General features: G+C 39.0%; 1 protein-coding gene across 3 annotated transcripts in view; it reads left to right on the top strand.

Annotated features, from left to right (window-relative positions):
• GRM7 (glutamate metabotropic receptor 7) overlaps positions 1–16,995 on the top strand; it is an 899,796-nt gene that overhangs the window by 656,627 nt on the left and 226,174 nt on the right. The gene's annotated exons all lie outside the window — the stretch shown is intronic.

Here is a 16,995-nt window from a genome sequence, read left to right as displayed (position 1 = left end):
TTACAGCTGTGTAGTTCCATTAATGAACAATATCATGGTGAGTCTGGAATATATTCCCAAGGGTGTCTTTAGCCATCATTTTAGCTTGTTTGTTTTCATTTTAGGGCATTTGAAAAATTGTTTTGGGAAAAATGGTTCTATGGCATTTCCTGCAAGATAATTAAGGGAGATAAAATGAAATAAGAGGTTCAACATTCATAAAAAGTTTGGGAAGGTATCAATGTCATATTAGAGTCAGCTCAAAATATTTTTATTTACCATGTGTTTCTTGAGCTCTTGCTGTGAGTCCAGCACCATCTCTATTTGATGAAATAGGCATTCCTAAGTTCATCTCCATTGACAAGCCAAGACTAGAAGAGACAGAAGTTTGGACCCCTCTGCTCCATATGACAGTTGTTTCTCCTTATCTGTGGTTTCACCTTTCAAAGTTTCGGTGACCCATGGAAAATTTCAGAAATAATAAGTTTTAGGTTGCACACATTCTGAATATTATGCCAAATCTTGGGCTGTACTACTTCATCCCATCCAGGATGTGAATCATTCCTTTGTGCAATGTACCACGCCGTGTATTTTACCCACCCATTCATCATTTAGTAACTATCTCAGTTATCAGATCAACAAATCACAGGGAAAAGACGGTGAGTACAGTCTAATAAGATATTTTGGGAGAGAGAGAGAACCAAAGAGAGACCACATTCATGTAACTTTTGTTACAGCATTTTGTCATAATTGTTCTATTTTATGATTAGTTGTTATTAATCTCTGCACCTAGTTTATAAATTAAACATCATCTTAGGTATTCACATACAGTTTGAAAAAACATAGTAGACATTTGCCAGTCCCTAACATGGAATCTAACAGGGCTACATAGGATGGGTACTATCTGGGGTTTCAGGTGTTTCCTGGGGTCTTAGAATGTATCCTCTGCAGATAAGGAGGAACTAATAATGTATCATAAGTATGTATATATCCTCTACAGATATATGTATCCCCTGAAGATAAAGAGGAACTAAGTAAGATCCAATCTGATAAGCCACTTCATAATGGACTTTCACTCTAATTCTTCTAGGAAGAGTTGCATTCAACCAAGTGAATCAAGCCTAGAAAATGACAGTCTTAGGGTCAACCTAGTAACAATTTTTCTTTAGTGGCACTTTAGAAAGGCATGGTAGAGAAGGCAGCCCCAACTCAGTTTCTCCGAGTACCTGACAAGCGGGGCCAAGGCTTATATTTTCAGCTGGGGAGTTTTTTTTTTTTTTTTTTTATTAGGACAGACCTCCAAAATCTAAGTATCAGGGTATTAAAAAAATAACAGAGGAGAGGAAGAATATAGAATCACCAATGAGGACTTGAAAAGTAAGAACTCTGATTTTGCCTTTCTAATTACCTGTCATCTTGGAAAAAGAGAGCTAAACCTGAAAAATGTGGAACATAAGCCAGTGTCATCTGTAATATTTGTTTGTTTCTATTTTTAAGCAACAAAAATTGCCTTAAATCAAGTGCATCATGTGTACATTGGTTTTTAGATTTTAATAGCTTATTCCTCTTCCTTCTCTACAAACTAGAACTTTAAACCCCCACTTTGATAGTCCTATCTTTCCCCCAATAAGTTTCAGCTTGTTTTTGAGTCGAGCTTCTCTGGTCCTCTTTTACATGTTTATGGTCACCGTATTATTACTATCTTGGACTTTGTCACTTTTTCTTTTTCTGTAGAACATGTCTTTTGAACATTCAAGCTCCCCAGAGAACATTCTGTACAGCCACAGATGATTCTTTAAATACCTTCCTTTGTCTCTCATCAGGATTGTCTGTGCCTGTTACAAAGAAAGCTCCCTCAGGAAGGCAGGACTGTATTAGCCTAAATTATAGCTGTATTCTCAGTGCCTATTACAGTCGCCTGAGTATAAAAGGTGCTCAACACGGATTGAATGCATGAATGAACAAATAAGGAATGAATAGTGTTGGGGAATCTTGTAGCCAATCTCCTTTAGATACAAACAAATTTAAGACACATTATAGTCAGTCTTCGGTGGCAGGCAACAAAAATTGGCCTGGGTAAGATTAGGTAAAATAAAGGAAGTTATTGGAAGGAGATGGGTCAGTTCAAGGATATAGCTCTGAGGTCAAATCAAATCTGTCCTGCTGTCTATCATTGTGCAGCCCACACGCTAAGAATAGTTTTTATACTTACAAATAGTTGAAAAAATCAGAACAAGAATAACATGTCATGACATAAAGATTATATGAAATTCAAATTCCAGTGTCCATAAATAAGGTTTATTGGAACACAGCCATGCCCATTTATTTACACATTTTCTGTGGCTGTTTTGCACTGCAGTGGCAGAGGGAAATAGCTGTCACTGAGAATGCACATACAGAAAAGTCTAAAATATTTACTCCCGGGTCCTTTTCAGAACTTCGCCAATCCCTAAGTTAGCACATGGAATCCAACTGGGCAACAAGACCTTAGGGTGGTCATAATTCCTTAGGGAATTAAGAAAGCAAGGTAAGGCTTGGAATCCAGGTAGCAGAAAGGAAGAGACAGTTACTTGGGGTGTCACCAGCAGAGTGAATCTGATTACCCACATCCTAATTTCATTCAACTCAGTTTCCAAATTCCAGAAAAAGTGAGCCTAAGGAGCTTGACTTAGTTTGCATGCCTGGCCCTTGACTATAGGAGTTGTGGGGAAGGAACCTTGATTAATGTCTGCATTATCTAGAAACTTAGAAAAAGGAACAGTTATTCATTCTAGTACTTGAACAGTGATGCCAAGTTAAAATCACACCTGAGCTTATTCCCTTCTCCCTTCAAAGATAAACAGAAGCCATTTGCTACCTGGTCACATACAGAGGCTGCTGCACAGTGGTGAGTGCACCACAGACATCGTGACTGCTTGTCATTAAGACTGAGTGGACCCCTTATTACAGACTGTGTTTGCATTCATCAGACTGTTACCTCTCATCTCTTCAGCTGCATTTTGTCCCAGATGATCACACCCAGATGTGTACCACCTCATGCCAAAGTGACTGAACACCTGGGAGCCCCAGGGATTTTTTTAAGGATTTACTTTGATTTTCTCAATCTAGTTTCAAAACTGGTAAACTACCTGTTAATAAAGCTATCCTGGAGATTTCTCAATGAGACTACAAAGGCATTAGTGCTTGTCCAAATAGGTGTAAGAAGATGAAGAACAGGATGTCTTGGTATCATATCAGCAGCGTATATCCAGTCTTTATCCTCAGTAGCTATTGCCTAAAATTAAAAATGACCATTCAAGGCTGGGCACAGTGGCTCATGCCTATAATCTCAGCACTTTGGGAGGCTGTGGTGGGAGGATTGTTTGAGGCTAGGCTGGGCACAGTGACTCATGCCCATAATCTCAGCACTTTGGGAGGCTGTGGTGGGAGGATTGTTTGAGGCCAGGACTTTGAGAGAAGCCTGGGCCACATAGTGGGACACTGTTTCCACAAAAATAATAAAAAATATTAACCAGTCATGGTGGCACACTCCTGAAGTCCCAGCTACTTTGGAAGTCTGAGGTGGGAGGATCACTTGAACCCAGGAAGGAATTGGAGACTACAGTGAGATATGAGTGCACCACTGCACTCCAGCCTGAGTGATAGAGGCCCTGTCTCTGGAAATAAAAAATAAAAAAAGAAAAGAAAAGAAATGACTATTCAGTGACCATGAGAAAGTCTAAGAGCAATAGTTTCAGTGGCAAGCCTGTTTTACTTTTGCTTCTGCAGGAGGCTCATGCTAAGCAGAATGAGGAGATAGAGATAATTTCCAAGCTGGAAAAAAGATGAAATTCAGTTATTATTTTTTAAGTGAAGTGTAATAGATAGATAAGAGATTGGTAAATTACCTTCTAGTGTGAGAGTCAAAGTTCCCCTGCATAAAATACAGTTTCTGGAGAGCCCAACACAGTGGGCAAAGACAGAGAGTCTGTGTGGGTGTGGGCAATGATAAAATATTTTTCTTTATTTTTGAGTTCCAGAGAAAATGGATATGTAGGGATCCTGTTTATCTTTTTGTTTTTGATTTTTTTTTTCTTTTTTTTTCTTTTTTTTTTTTTTGAGCAGAATAGAGACTTTGGGGAATTTGAGGGATTGGTGCGAAGTGTTTGTGGGTGTTCTTTCTTCATGTCAAGCTATGAAATAAAGTCATTTTATCTCAGAAAGCCCTTAGTTGATGCTGGGAAAACATTTTTATCCAACCTGGAGGACACTTGGGAAAGGATCTAGCAGCCAGTGCTTTGAGGAGGAAAAGACAGACGTTCTTGGGGGAGTGGAGAAGGGACAATGAGGAGAGACATATAAGGTGACCAGTCTGGACTCTGATGGCATCTTTCCCCTGCCCAGACACCCGATGCCATGTTTAAAAAATTCATCAATGTGGAGAAGGCAGGAATACCAATTAAGTGAGTTTAGCATAATAGAAAATCCATTTTAATTGTCCCAAATGGAACTATTGTTTACAGTTACAGATGGCTGCCAGGCAGTACCTGGAGAAAATAAATGAGTCCAGGGAGTAGGGAATTGCTTTCAATTCCTAGGAGTATTGCAGGAAAGACATTGGAGAATTCAGTCTAAGAAAGTTTTTGCAGAGAAAATAGATTCCCTGTAAAGGCTGAAAAATGTTTCCCTTTAGGAATATGCAGTTAGTAGTGTCGTCAATTTCCACCTCTCACCTTTCTCCTGGTGTTTTCATAGGAGGAATGGACCCTCAAAATAGTTGTTATTGCATGGATTAAAATCATTGGCAAAGAAGAGGGGAACCTTGATGAATGTCCTCATTATTCAGAAACTTAGAAAAAGGAATAGATATTCATTACAGTACTTAACAGTGTTACCAAGATAAAATCTTTTTTTCTCTGTTTTTTTTTCTTTTCTATCTATTATGCTAAACTCACTTAATTGGTATTCCTGCCTTCTCCACATTGAAGAAGAGGGGATGGCTAATGAGTTAAAAAATATGGTTACATAGAAGGAATAAGACCTAGTGTTTGATAGCACAATATGATGACTATAGTTAACAATAATTCATTGTATATTTCAAAATAATTAGAAGAGTGGACTTGTGATATTCTTAGTGCAAATAAATAATAAATGCTTGAGGTGATGGATATTCTAATTACCCTGATTTGATCATTATACATTGTATGCACATATCAAAACATAATGTTTCCTGTAAATATCCATAACTCTGATATACCCATAATAATTAAAAATTTTAAAAAACTAAAGAGAGAAGAACATCAGCAACCACAAACCAAAACTACTTCCTACCTGATCACTTCACCGTGTCTTCTCTTTTGCTTCTCTGAACTTCTAGTGCAAAGGAAGTATTTATTTTATTGCACTTCATCTTTCCTATCTATAGCTATTTGCATATTTGCCTTATCTTTCAACTAGTATAAAAATTCCTCAAAGGCAGTATTTCACTTTAGCAGAGCTAAACCCATCACTTCACTACTAACTGTGTATGCCTTGAGTGACTTAATCTATTTCCTTAGCTGTAAGCTGGGGGCCATGATGACATCTGATTTATAGTTCTGTGGTGAGTATCAAGTTAATAAGAATGAACCTTCCAGAAAAAATTCTGGTGTGTAGTTTGAACTCAGACATTGACTGTTAATATGATTTTTATTTCCTGTTTGTCTCTTAAGAAATAATTGAAACACATCCTATACAAAAATATGTAATTCTCCTATTGAGAAATCCTAGACAGGAACAAAAAGAAAAAGTTGGAGATAGATGCTCACTCTAGGTAACTTTCAGCATAGATTGGCTTAAGACCCATTGCAACAAAAGTACATGAAATTCTTATTAATATTGCAAATTCCTGATGAATGAGAATCTCTGGGATTCTTATTCGTATCTTCAGTAAGCTTGCCAGATTATTCCATTACAAGCTACATTTTCAGAAGTTTGGTCAAAGGAAAGTGGTCATCTCTGGATGTATCAATTGGTAAAACCCAGATGTAGGCTCTAAAATGCCCATGTGGAATGTTTCATTCATTTTGTCATGAAAGATGACTTGCTTGGAGTGGCTGCAATCCCACTCCTGTTTCTATCCACCACAGTGAGGATAACTGATTTCTCAGACAGTCTCTTAAAGTTAATAGGCATGGCTCCTTGGACCTCCCTTGTAAAAACTATGGGGCTATTTCATTTGCAGAATTGAATAATTAACATAAATCATTGCATGGTGCAATATAAATCCACTGTGAGCCTGACCTTGATCTAAGTGTCTACCATGATTAAAGGCACCAGCATGACCCTTCACCTACTGTGGAGCTCAGTAGAACACTTTCCATAAAGTGCAGGCGTAGGATTTTATTCTCCAGAGTCTGCTTTGATGAAACTTTGCTCAGATTTTAATTTTTCTAAAACCTAATAGTGTTTGGGAGTTAGCTCAGTTTTTGTTTTCCGAATTCGAGTTATGACTGTTGAGTCACAGAAGATATCTAGTGCTTCAAACAGAACTGGATTTGACTTTTGGTTCTGTGTGACCTTAGGCAAGCCATTCAACCTTTGTGTCCCTAGGTTTTTCCATGTGTAAAATGGAGATATTGATAAACACCTCGAAGAGTGTTGTGAGAATTAGGAATACACTTGAGAGCCCCTGTTACACATGTGAAATGCTCAATAGATGTCAGTTTCCTATTCCTTTAAAACACAAGTGCAGTGTTAAATGTAGAAGGAAAAAAAAGACATCAAATATTTTCTCTTAACTCAGTTTCTCAACTTCAGGACTACTGACATTTTGAGCCTGATAATTTTTGTTTTTGAGGGAGGAAGGGAGACAGGTGCCCCATGCATTGTAGCAGGTTTAGTTTTAGCAGCATCCCTGGTCTCTGTCCATTAAATACCAGTAGCACCGCCCAGTTCTGACAATCAAAAATGTCACCAGACATTGTCCATGTTCCCTTGAGGGCAGAAATCACCCCATTGAGGAGCACTGTCCTGGTTCTTGGTCTAGAATTTTAAGCCTATAGGCTGTAAAATCAAACTAAGAAATCAAACTGTCAGTTTTACCAAGCCAACATCAAAAAGGAAACTAACCCAGCTATGATGGTTATCCCTTTGACAGCTCCCCAGTCTTATAAAGGGGAAATCTCACAGTGCTATTAGGGTGTAGCAAAGGAAGGTACCTGTCACCTTGAGGACTCACAAGAAATCCATGAGCCACAGTTAAGGTTGGATTCTTAGACTTTAAAACGCCGTAACCTCAGGCTGGTTTATGTCACAGATTTTACTAAACTAGGTTCAGTGACTCTTGCTGTGTAAACTAGAGGACAATGACTTTTGCATGAGGCTGATATAAAAATGAAATGGTAAGGCCAAGCATGATGGCTCACACCTGTAATCCCAGCACTTTGGGAGACAGAGACAGGAGAATCCTTTGAGTCCAGTTGTTCAAGACCAGCCTGGGCAAAATAGGGAGACCCTGTCTCAATAAATAAATAAATAAGTATAGTAACAAATAAAAAAATTAACTTGACATGGTGGTACATGCCTGTGGTCTCAACTACTTGGGATGCTGAGTTGGGAGGACCTTGAGACTGGAAAGCAGAGCCCGCAGTGAGCATGTTCACACCACTGCACTCCAGCCTTGGCAACAGAGGTGACACCGTATCTGAAAGAAAGAAACAGAGTTGACACCATATAAGGAAGGAAGGAAGGAAGGAAGGAAGGAAGGAAGGAAGGAAGGAAGGAAGGAAGGAAGGAAGGAAGGAAGGAAGGAGGGAGGGAGGGAGGGAGGGAGGGAGGGAGGGAGGGAGGGAGGGAGGGAGGGAAGGATGGGGGGCAGGGAGGGCAGGGAGGACAGGCAGAAAGAAAGAAATGGTTAGTCTTTGCTTCTGTTGATGACTAAGCATTTTAGTATTTTTTCATTTAAGTTTAATCAGGTCCTGTTAGAGCTTTGATCTTTGCCTTGGGAAGGCTTTGTGAATTATTATAGGAATCTAACTGGTGGTGTTTTTATAGATGTACCATAATTCTAGGTTCCTGAGATGCACCTTCCTGTAGACCCCACCTATCCACTGGACTGTCAGTCGCTCTGCTGCCAGCCTCCCCTCAGCGCACTTGATCTTTCAAATATTCTTTTCACAAGCAGGGCTATGGCATGCTTTCTTTCACACTCTGCATCTCTCTTGAAATCATGTTCACGAGGTTAGAAAGTGGACAAGTCAAGGCTACACAAATCACACTGAGACCCCAAATATCTTGTTTCCTTTCCTCCTGGTAAAATTGAAGTAGATGCAGAGAAGTTTTTGGTCATTTATTTTGTATTAATTTCTTAGAAATTGCTTTGTCCTCACTTTATACATAATTAGCATTTAATAAACATTTGTCAAACAGCAAATGTTTGTATGAATAAACAAATGTGTTATTGTAATAATAACAGTGGTGGTTGTTGTTGTTATTATTATTATTATTATTATTATTATTATTTGAGACAGAGTCTCGCTCTGTCACCCAAGCTGGAGTGCAGTTGCATGATCTCGGCTCACTGCAACCTCTACCTCCCGGGTTCAAGCGATTCCCGTGCCTCCGCCTCTTGAGTAGCTGGGATTACAGGCACCTGCCACCATACCTAGCTAATTTTTGTATTTTTTGTAGAGACAAGGTTTCACAATGTTGGTCGGGTTGGTCTTGAACTCCTGACCTCAAGCAATCACCTGTCTTGGCCTCCCAAAGTGCTGGGATTACAGGCATGAGCCACCATGCCTGGCTGGTTATTATTTTTCTGATACCAGCTGCTGATTGCCTTTTAGGGCTTATACGGGCCAGGTATTAACACTGTTTAGGGATTATCCTAGTTCATCTTCATAATGGTTCAATACATTCTGAACTTCTTTTATCACCACATTTTAACTTAAGTAGTTTTCCCAACTCATCCAACTGACATGTGACAGAGGTAGGATTTGAACTGCTGCCCAAAGTGCATATTTACTGTGGCTCAGGACCCTTACATCTAATTGGTAAAACCCAGAGGTAGCCTCTAAAATGCCAACGTGTGATGTTTCACTCATTTTGTCATAAAAGAGGACTTGGTTGGGGTGGCTGCAGTCTGCTGAGATCCCACTCCTGCTTCTATCCACTATGGTGAGGATAATTGATTTCTCAGACAGTCTTGTAAAGCTCATAGGCATGGCTTCTGGACCTCCCTTGTAAGAACTGTGGGGCTTTAGTTCCCAAGAGAGCACAAGCCCCAAGAGAACTGTGGTGTGATTCCTTTTTCAGCAACGGGCTTCAATGTCTTCAACCAGGAAGGCCTTGGCAGCATTTCCAGGGGGTCAGGGAATTATATCTATGATAATGGAAGTTCTGCAAAAGTAAGGCCAGGGTGAAGGCAGCTGCAAGTTAATACCATTTGATGGTTCTTACGTAAAGTGCATTAGAAAGCATCACAGAATAAGCTTCCTCATTCTGTCCGCCATGACACCTTATTTAATTCAGGTATGACAGGTTTTAAACAAGAGTATAAAAAGGCTTCAGTTACTGTGATCTTTCCTCTCTTCCTAGGAAAAGGTTTCATATCCAGATTTCTCTCTCTGATTCTACCTTGCTCCTGACATTAAGCTGTTAATTCACTGATATTAAAATACTTTTTTTAAAAACCGTCTAAACTGACTGGGTTTTTCAAACATCAAAAATATAATACCAGAGCTGCCAGCTCTTGTTCCCTGTAGCTTATGTTTTGGCTAACAGCCAAGCATCAGCTGATCAAATTCTAAGAAGCCAGACAAATTTAAAACCATAGCTGCCCAAATAGAAATTAGTAAGATGGTTATCAGTAAATGGAAAATAACTTTCATGTAATACCTCTAAATATCAGTTAATGAAATAAGTCCTCAATTTTCCTAAGTGAAAACTTGACCTCTGATTAATGTTAAGATTTAGCTGGCAGTTTTATCATTTAAGATTTAGCTGGCCCTTTTTAAAAATCTTTAAATAATTCTCATTCATTATTTTCTTTCATGTAACAATCTAGAACACTTTTCTGTCTGTTAATCTATTGAATTAAATCTTCACAAGAACTGTGACAATCAGGCATTATTCTCCACTCAGTTTTGCATTTGAGGAAACTGAGGCCTGGATAAATTAAGTGACTTGCTCAGCTAGAAAATGACAGTGTGAAAATATCAATCCAGTTTTTTTCACTATACATTTACTGTTCTTTTCACTCAAGTAAACCATTTCTTGGTAGAACTGAACAGCTTTTACTTTCACTATAAAACGTACTTAGCTAGCCAGGCATGGTGGTGCATGCCTGTAATCCCAGCTATTTGGGAGACTGAGGCAGGAGAATTGCTTAAACTCAGGAGGTAGAGGCTGCAGTGAGCTGAGATAGCACAATTGCACTCCAGGCTGGTTGGCAAAGAGAGACCCTGTCTAAAAAAACAAAATAAAAAAATAAAATAAAATAAAAATTTAGCCATTATATTTTCTTTCCTGCTGGAACTCTGTCTGTTGATCTGGGACACAGGCTGGGTCTAGAACTTTTGCTGTTACATGGGACTTCTCAGTTAACCTTAATATTCAATTCAGATAATACCATTCATTTATTTGCAATTTACTGGGGCAGAAGGCATGGAGTTAAAGAGGTCATAGATAATTCCAAGTTAACAATGAAGCAAAATTAGAATCACTTTTTGATGTTCTCAAAATAAATTTATATCATTTTGTGTGAGTAATGTCAGGCACCTGAGACCTGTTTCTCAGTAACAGTTACCTTTAGTATAAAAAAATTGTTCTGATGCTTAGTAACTTCAAACAAGACAAATTTATTTTGCTCATTAATCTGTAATTTGGGCAGGATTTAGTGGGGATAACCTGTCTTAGCTCTACATTGCAACAGCTGAAGTGGATCAAAGGCTGAGCGGTAGAATCATTTGAAGCTTCATTCACTCACTGGGCTGGTGGTTGAGGCTGGCTGCTGGCTGAGGACCTCAGTTCCACCCCATGTGAGCCTATGCATGTCATCTATCTGTCTAGGCTGCTTTATGCTTCTTCACAGCATGGTTGCTGGTTGCTTACGGACCACATTCCTAAGAATGCGATCAAGAGAGACAGGTGGAAGATATAGCCCAAGCATTCAGCCTTGGAAAACAATATAGCATCATTTCTACCATAGTCTATTGGATAAAATAATCTTAATCCCCCACCCAGATCAAAGGAGAGGTACATAGATCTCACTTGTGGATAGAGAGGAGTGTCACTCATATAAAGAAAGCATGTAGAATGGGCCATCATTGGAACACATTGTCTTCCCAGAAGAGCTTGGTAATCTCATTATCCTTGGTTGCTGGAGTCCTAAAGGAAAGGCAGGAAGACAAGAAGGAGGCAGGCAAGTTCTTGTTGAATTAATAGGTTTAAGAGCCACTTTTGTGGTCAGCCAGGTATGTATCCAGCTTAGACATATAGAAGTCCTGTCGTGCCCTTATTAATTCTCCTAACTTCTGGTCTTTCTTGCATCATTTAATTCTCCTATATTTTGGCTTCTTTATGTTCTAAATTCAAATGACTCTCTAGACCTGAAAAAAAAATGACCACCATGGGACTTTTAATCTTGTTTAATCTTGTTCATCACGATAAAATACCTAAAACTCAGAACTAACTCTAACACAAGTTCACATTCTACTAGTTAGTTGCTTAGCTACTTAGCTAGCCAGGTGTGCTATGCTCTTTAGATAGCAAAAAGAATATCAAACCCTTTTATTTTGTAAGGTGGATCAGGGTGTAGAAGGCAGGTTCCCTGGGGCCTGATTCATATCGTGCCCTTGTTTAAGGCTCATAATGTTGTTACACAGACAACTGAGCTGTAATTGTAGCATTCAGATTCCCATTTAAAATAGATCCCATTTCCCTGAGGGAAATCATCCAACTCGTGTATTTTCCTGAGTGGGGCATCAGAAATGCTTCTGTCAGCTCATACATAGTATGACACTTCACTGTGAAGGCAACTCTAGTTTTCACATCCTTGCTGCACACCCTGCAATACATTTAAAGCTTGAGGATCTCCCTTTCTAACGTATCCCAGATTCTTTCCATTTTCCTTTGATGCCTACTATATCTTCCCTGACCCCCAACTCAAATTCTGAGCTGTAGATGCGTTCTGACCCAGGTTTTATTGTTCCTTATGGGTCAAACTGATAATAATTGTTCAGTTGTAGTACGTAGAAGTATCAGTCCAAAAACTCAGGTGTGCAAATAATTATTTTGAATGAATAAATGTATATTTGTAGTTTGAGCTTCCTGTTTCACTGGGTGGTGGAACCTGATGTTGAGCAGGCCAGTCTCGCGGCTTACCATCTTTTCCCAGGTTCCTGGTGCCGTAGATGTTCCCCTGGCCTTGGTACATGGCCGGGTAAAGCCAGAGTTCTTGGTCATTGCTGTGGTCTAAATGTTTGTGTCCGCTTAAAATTCACATGTTGAAATCCTAATCCCCAAGGTGATGGTAGTAGAAGGTGAGGCCTTCGGGGAGATGGTTAGGTCTAAGGGCAAGCCCTCGTGAATGTGATTAATGCTCTTAGAAAAGAGATGCAAGGAAGATCCCTTGCCGCTTCCACCATGTGAGGTCACAGTGAGAAGGCAACATCTAGAAATCAGAAAGCAGACTCTCACCAGACACTGAATCTGCCAGCAACTTGATCTGGGACTTCCCAACCTTCGGCATTATGAGAACTACATTACCTCTGAGTTAATAGTATTGTGTGATGGCAGCTCTAATGGACTAAGACAATCATTTTCCCTCCACATGAAATACTGGAGATGTATAATACCTCTTTCTAGACATGAATTCATGTCTGATGAACCTCACCAAATGATATTCTCAGGTCTGCCTCTCAGGTATTGCTATGATCTTTAGATAACAAAAAGAATACTGAGTAGCTTTCCCAAGTAGACACATAGAAACTCATTGGGGACAAATTATTTCACCAGTTTCTACAGGCAAAATCATTTATAGCTCCCCAATTCTGAATGGAGGGAAGGGAGGCAGATGAAGTCCCTTGAGCCCTGTCTCCACATGCCACATGGATAGTTCTATTCTGTTGTTCCTTCTCTGTGTTGGAGTGTGGAACTCAGAATCTCACTCATATAGGGTTCCAGCTGTCCTTTCTCCCAGCTCATTTTGGAGGTTCATAGGCCTGTTCAGGTTTGTGTTAGACCGTAGCCTCTGAAATCTTTGTCTAACCCGGAAAGAAGGGGAAAATGTGGAATAGGCTGGCTCTTTCTGATCAAAATCATTGTAATATGACTGGACCTTGCCTTTTTAAATCTAGTAATTTGAATCCTGTGTCATTCTGTATCATCTTTTCTCTAAGTACAAATGCAATCAACTCAGGGTAGAGGGAGGAAGTCTACAGTTTGAATAAACTAAAAACAGGCAATGAACAGCAGTCAAAGGTTCCTGCTCTTCTTTTTCTGTTTCAACAATTCTCCCAGGAACTTGAGATGTTTCTTTGTACTTCCACATGTACCATCTTCTCTATGCTTACGTTTCCATTTACAGACCCATTGCTACTGTCTTGTAGGGCTATGACACCTGCCCTCCTCCCCACCTCCAGAGGTCAGTTTATGCCTCTACCCGCTGACATTCTCCCCACATCCACACTTATATTTGGTTGCCAGAAAATTTCTTTCCACAAATTTATGATGTAGTTACATCTGTGTCTACATCCCAAGACTTCCAGAACACTTTCACTTCGTCTCAAGTTCATTTCTCCAGATTTGTAGAAGACTGAAAGAATTAAGTAACATGTCAAGGTCACAGACTGGTAGGTGGCAGAATGGCCTGTGAAATTCATGGCTATGAACTGAGCTGTGTCTCTGAAATTTGTATGTCAAAGCCCTTAACCCCCAATGTATACTATTTTTGAGATGAGGTCTTTGGGAGGTACTTAGGGTTTGATGAGGTAATAAAGCTGTGCCCCTTATGATGGGATTAGTATTCTTAAAAGAAGGGAAACAATCGAGAGCTAGTGCTCTCTCTTCTCCTCTCTCCTTTTCTTTCTCTCTGCATGTAAGGATGCAGCAAGAAGGCAGCTGTCCTCCAGACAGAAAGACTCTCGTATGAATAGGCCAGCACCTTGATCTTAGACTTCTCAGCCTTCAGAACTAGAAAAAAGAAATTTCTGTTGTTCAAGCAATTTCTGTTGTATTTAGTCTATGGTATTTTATTACAGCAGGCTGAGCTAATGAAGACATTCATGTTTCTTTTCTTTTTTCTCCAACTTACTGCATTTCCTTCTTATAGTCTCCCATGACTCCATGATAACGTACTATCATCAGTTGTCTCCCATTGTGCCTTTCAACAAAAAGATCAGAAAAGGAGAAGGGTCAATTGATATACAGAAAAATTTTTCCTTAATGAAATTGTCTATTTCCTCTCCCCATGTCCCTAATTAATCCTTGAAACCAGGCTTCCTGGTTGCTTGTAACAAACGGAACCTACAAGAAATATGGAAGTAAGTTTTGCTAGCAATGTGCACTCTGATTTGCTAGGCTGGACTTTAATGCAGATTGGTAAGCAGGCATCTCTGAGCTGGTAGAAGTGTACACTCCTGCTGTATTCCATCATGTGGCTCAAAGGCCAGGGCTAATAGCACTTAAATAATAAATGTGCTTTTTTAAAGTATGCATCATTTAAATTTGAGGGAAATGAGCAAACCTGGGAAGACTACAAGGGATGTACTTTCCTGACAATGATATCATCAAAAAAAGACATTAAGAAATGAGAGGAAATCTTCAAGATCTCAACAAGAGACTGTTTTAGAAAAACTAGTCATCAAATTTTGCCTTTGTGACTGGCATGGTCACTGTTGTATTAGTATATAGGTGGGTCGGGATATAGTAGGGATTAAGGACAGATACGGAAATGCAGGGATGGGGAGAAGAAGGATTCCAGGAAATAGGACTTTGAGAAAAATAGAGGACGTTATGCAATTTCAAGACTTTGAGGATAACTATGGTTTAATCTCTCAACATAGGTTTCTGGGTTTTGTTGTTAATGCTTTTTCAAGGTAACAAGTTCCAGTGGGTGCCACAAAAAGCCCCTCTTCTATCTTGCTCCTAGAGAGATCATGGAGACTAGGAGGGTGCTGGATCTGAGAACTCAGCATGAGCCCTAAGTGAATTCAGATGATACTCTCAATCACTATTCACTGATCCTCAAAGAAAGTCTATGGGACACAGGTGTCAGAATTCTCTGGTGTTAAAAATACAGTGTATTGGGTTCCAGTCCAGGTGAACTGAATCCAAATCTTTAGGAATGGAGTATAGCATACTGATTTGTTTTGCGGGGCATGGGGTCTCCCTGTATTACTCAGGCTGGTTTCAAACTCCTAGACTCAAGTGATCCTCCTGCTTCAGGTTCTCAAGTAGCTGGGATTATAGGCATCCATCACAGAGCCTAGCTGGGAATGGAATTTTTACATTTTTATGTTCATATGTATGTATGTATGAATAAATTATTTAGTGGGTATATGTGCAGGTTTGTTACAGGGGTATATTGAATGATGCTGAGGTTGGGGTTTCTACTGACTCCATCACCCAAATAAGGAACACAGTACCCTGTGGGAAGTTTTTCAGTCCTTTTCCTCCTCTCGTCCTCCCCACTTTTTGATTCCTTGGTGACTATTGTTTTCATCTTTATGTCCATGTGTATCCATGATTAGCTCCCACTTATAAGTGAGAACATGTGATATTTGGTTTTTTATTTCTGTATTAATTCACCTAGGATAATAGCCTCCAGCTGCGTCCATGTTCCTACAAAAGAAATGATTTTGTTCTTTTTTACGGCTGAATAGTATTCCATGGCATATATGTACTGTATTTTTTAATCCAATCCACCACTGATGGGCACCAGAATTAATTTAAGTCTGTGCTACTGTGAATAATACTGTGATAAACATATGCATACATGTGTCTTTTTGATAGCATGATTTATTTTTCTTTGGGTAGATACCCAGTAATGGGATTACTGGGTTGAATGGTAGTTCTATCTTTAGTTCTTTGAGAAATCTCCAAACTACTTTCCACAATGTCTGAACTAATCATGCCAATAGTATATAAGTGTTCCCTTTTCTCTGCAATCTTGCCAACATCTGTTATTTTTTGACCTTTTAATAACAGCCATCTGACTGGTGTGAGAAGGTATCACATAGTGGTTTTGATTAGTGTCTCCCCACTAACTGGTGATGTAAAGCTTTTTTTTCCTGTACTTATTGGCTGCTTGCATGCCTTATTCTAAGAAGTGTCTGTTCATGTTCTTTGCCCACTGTTTAATATTTTTTTTTCTTGTTGATTTAAGTTTCTTCTAGATTATGGATATGAGTCCATTGTTGAATGCTTAGTTTACAAATACTCTCTCCAATCTTGTAAGTTGTCTGTTTACTCCATTGGTAGTTTCTTTTGCTGTGCAAAACTCTTTAGTTTAATTAGTTCTTAACTGATAATTTTTGTTTTTGTTTGCTTTTGAGGACTTAGTCATAAATTCATTGCCTAAGCTGATGTCCAGGAGAGTATTTCGTAGGTTTTCTTCTGGGATTTTTATAGTTGGAGGTTTTAACATTTCGGTTTTTAATTTATCTTGAGTTAACTTTTGTATGTGGTGAGAGGTAGAGGTCTAGTTTTACACTTCTGCATATGGTTAGCTAATTTTCTCTGCACCATTTATTGAATAGGAAGTCCTTTCCCTATTGTTTATTTTTATCAACATTGTCAAAGATAAGTTGATTGTAGGTGTGTGGCTTTTCCTCTAAGTTTCTTATATTTTATTGGTTTATGTACCTTTTTTTTTTTTCTTAACAGTATCATGTTGTTTTGGTTACTGTGGCCTTATAGTTTGAAGTCAGGTGATGTGATGCATCTGGCTTTGTTCTTTTTACTTCAGATTTCTTTGTCTGTTGTGACTCTTTTTAGTTCTATAAAAATTTTAGAATTGTTTTTTCTAATTCTGTGAAAAATGATGTTGGTAATTTG

This window comes from Chlorocebus sabaeus, chromosome 22 (assembly GCF_047675955.1).
Source record: "Chlorocebus sabaeus isolate Y175 chromosome 22, mChlSab1.0.hap1, whole genome shotgun sequence".
NCBI classification, from domain to species: Eukaryota; Metazoa; Chordata; class Mammalia; order Primates; family Cercopithecidae; genus Chlorocebus; species Chlorocebus sabaeus.
The sequence above is the reverse complement of the archived record's forward strand: the minus strand, read 5'-3'. Positions and strand labels throughout refer to the sequence as shown.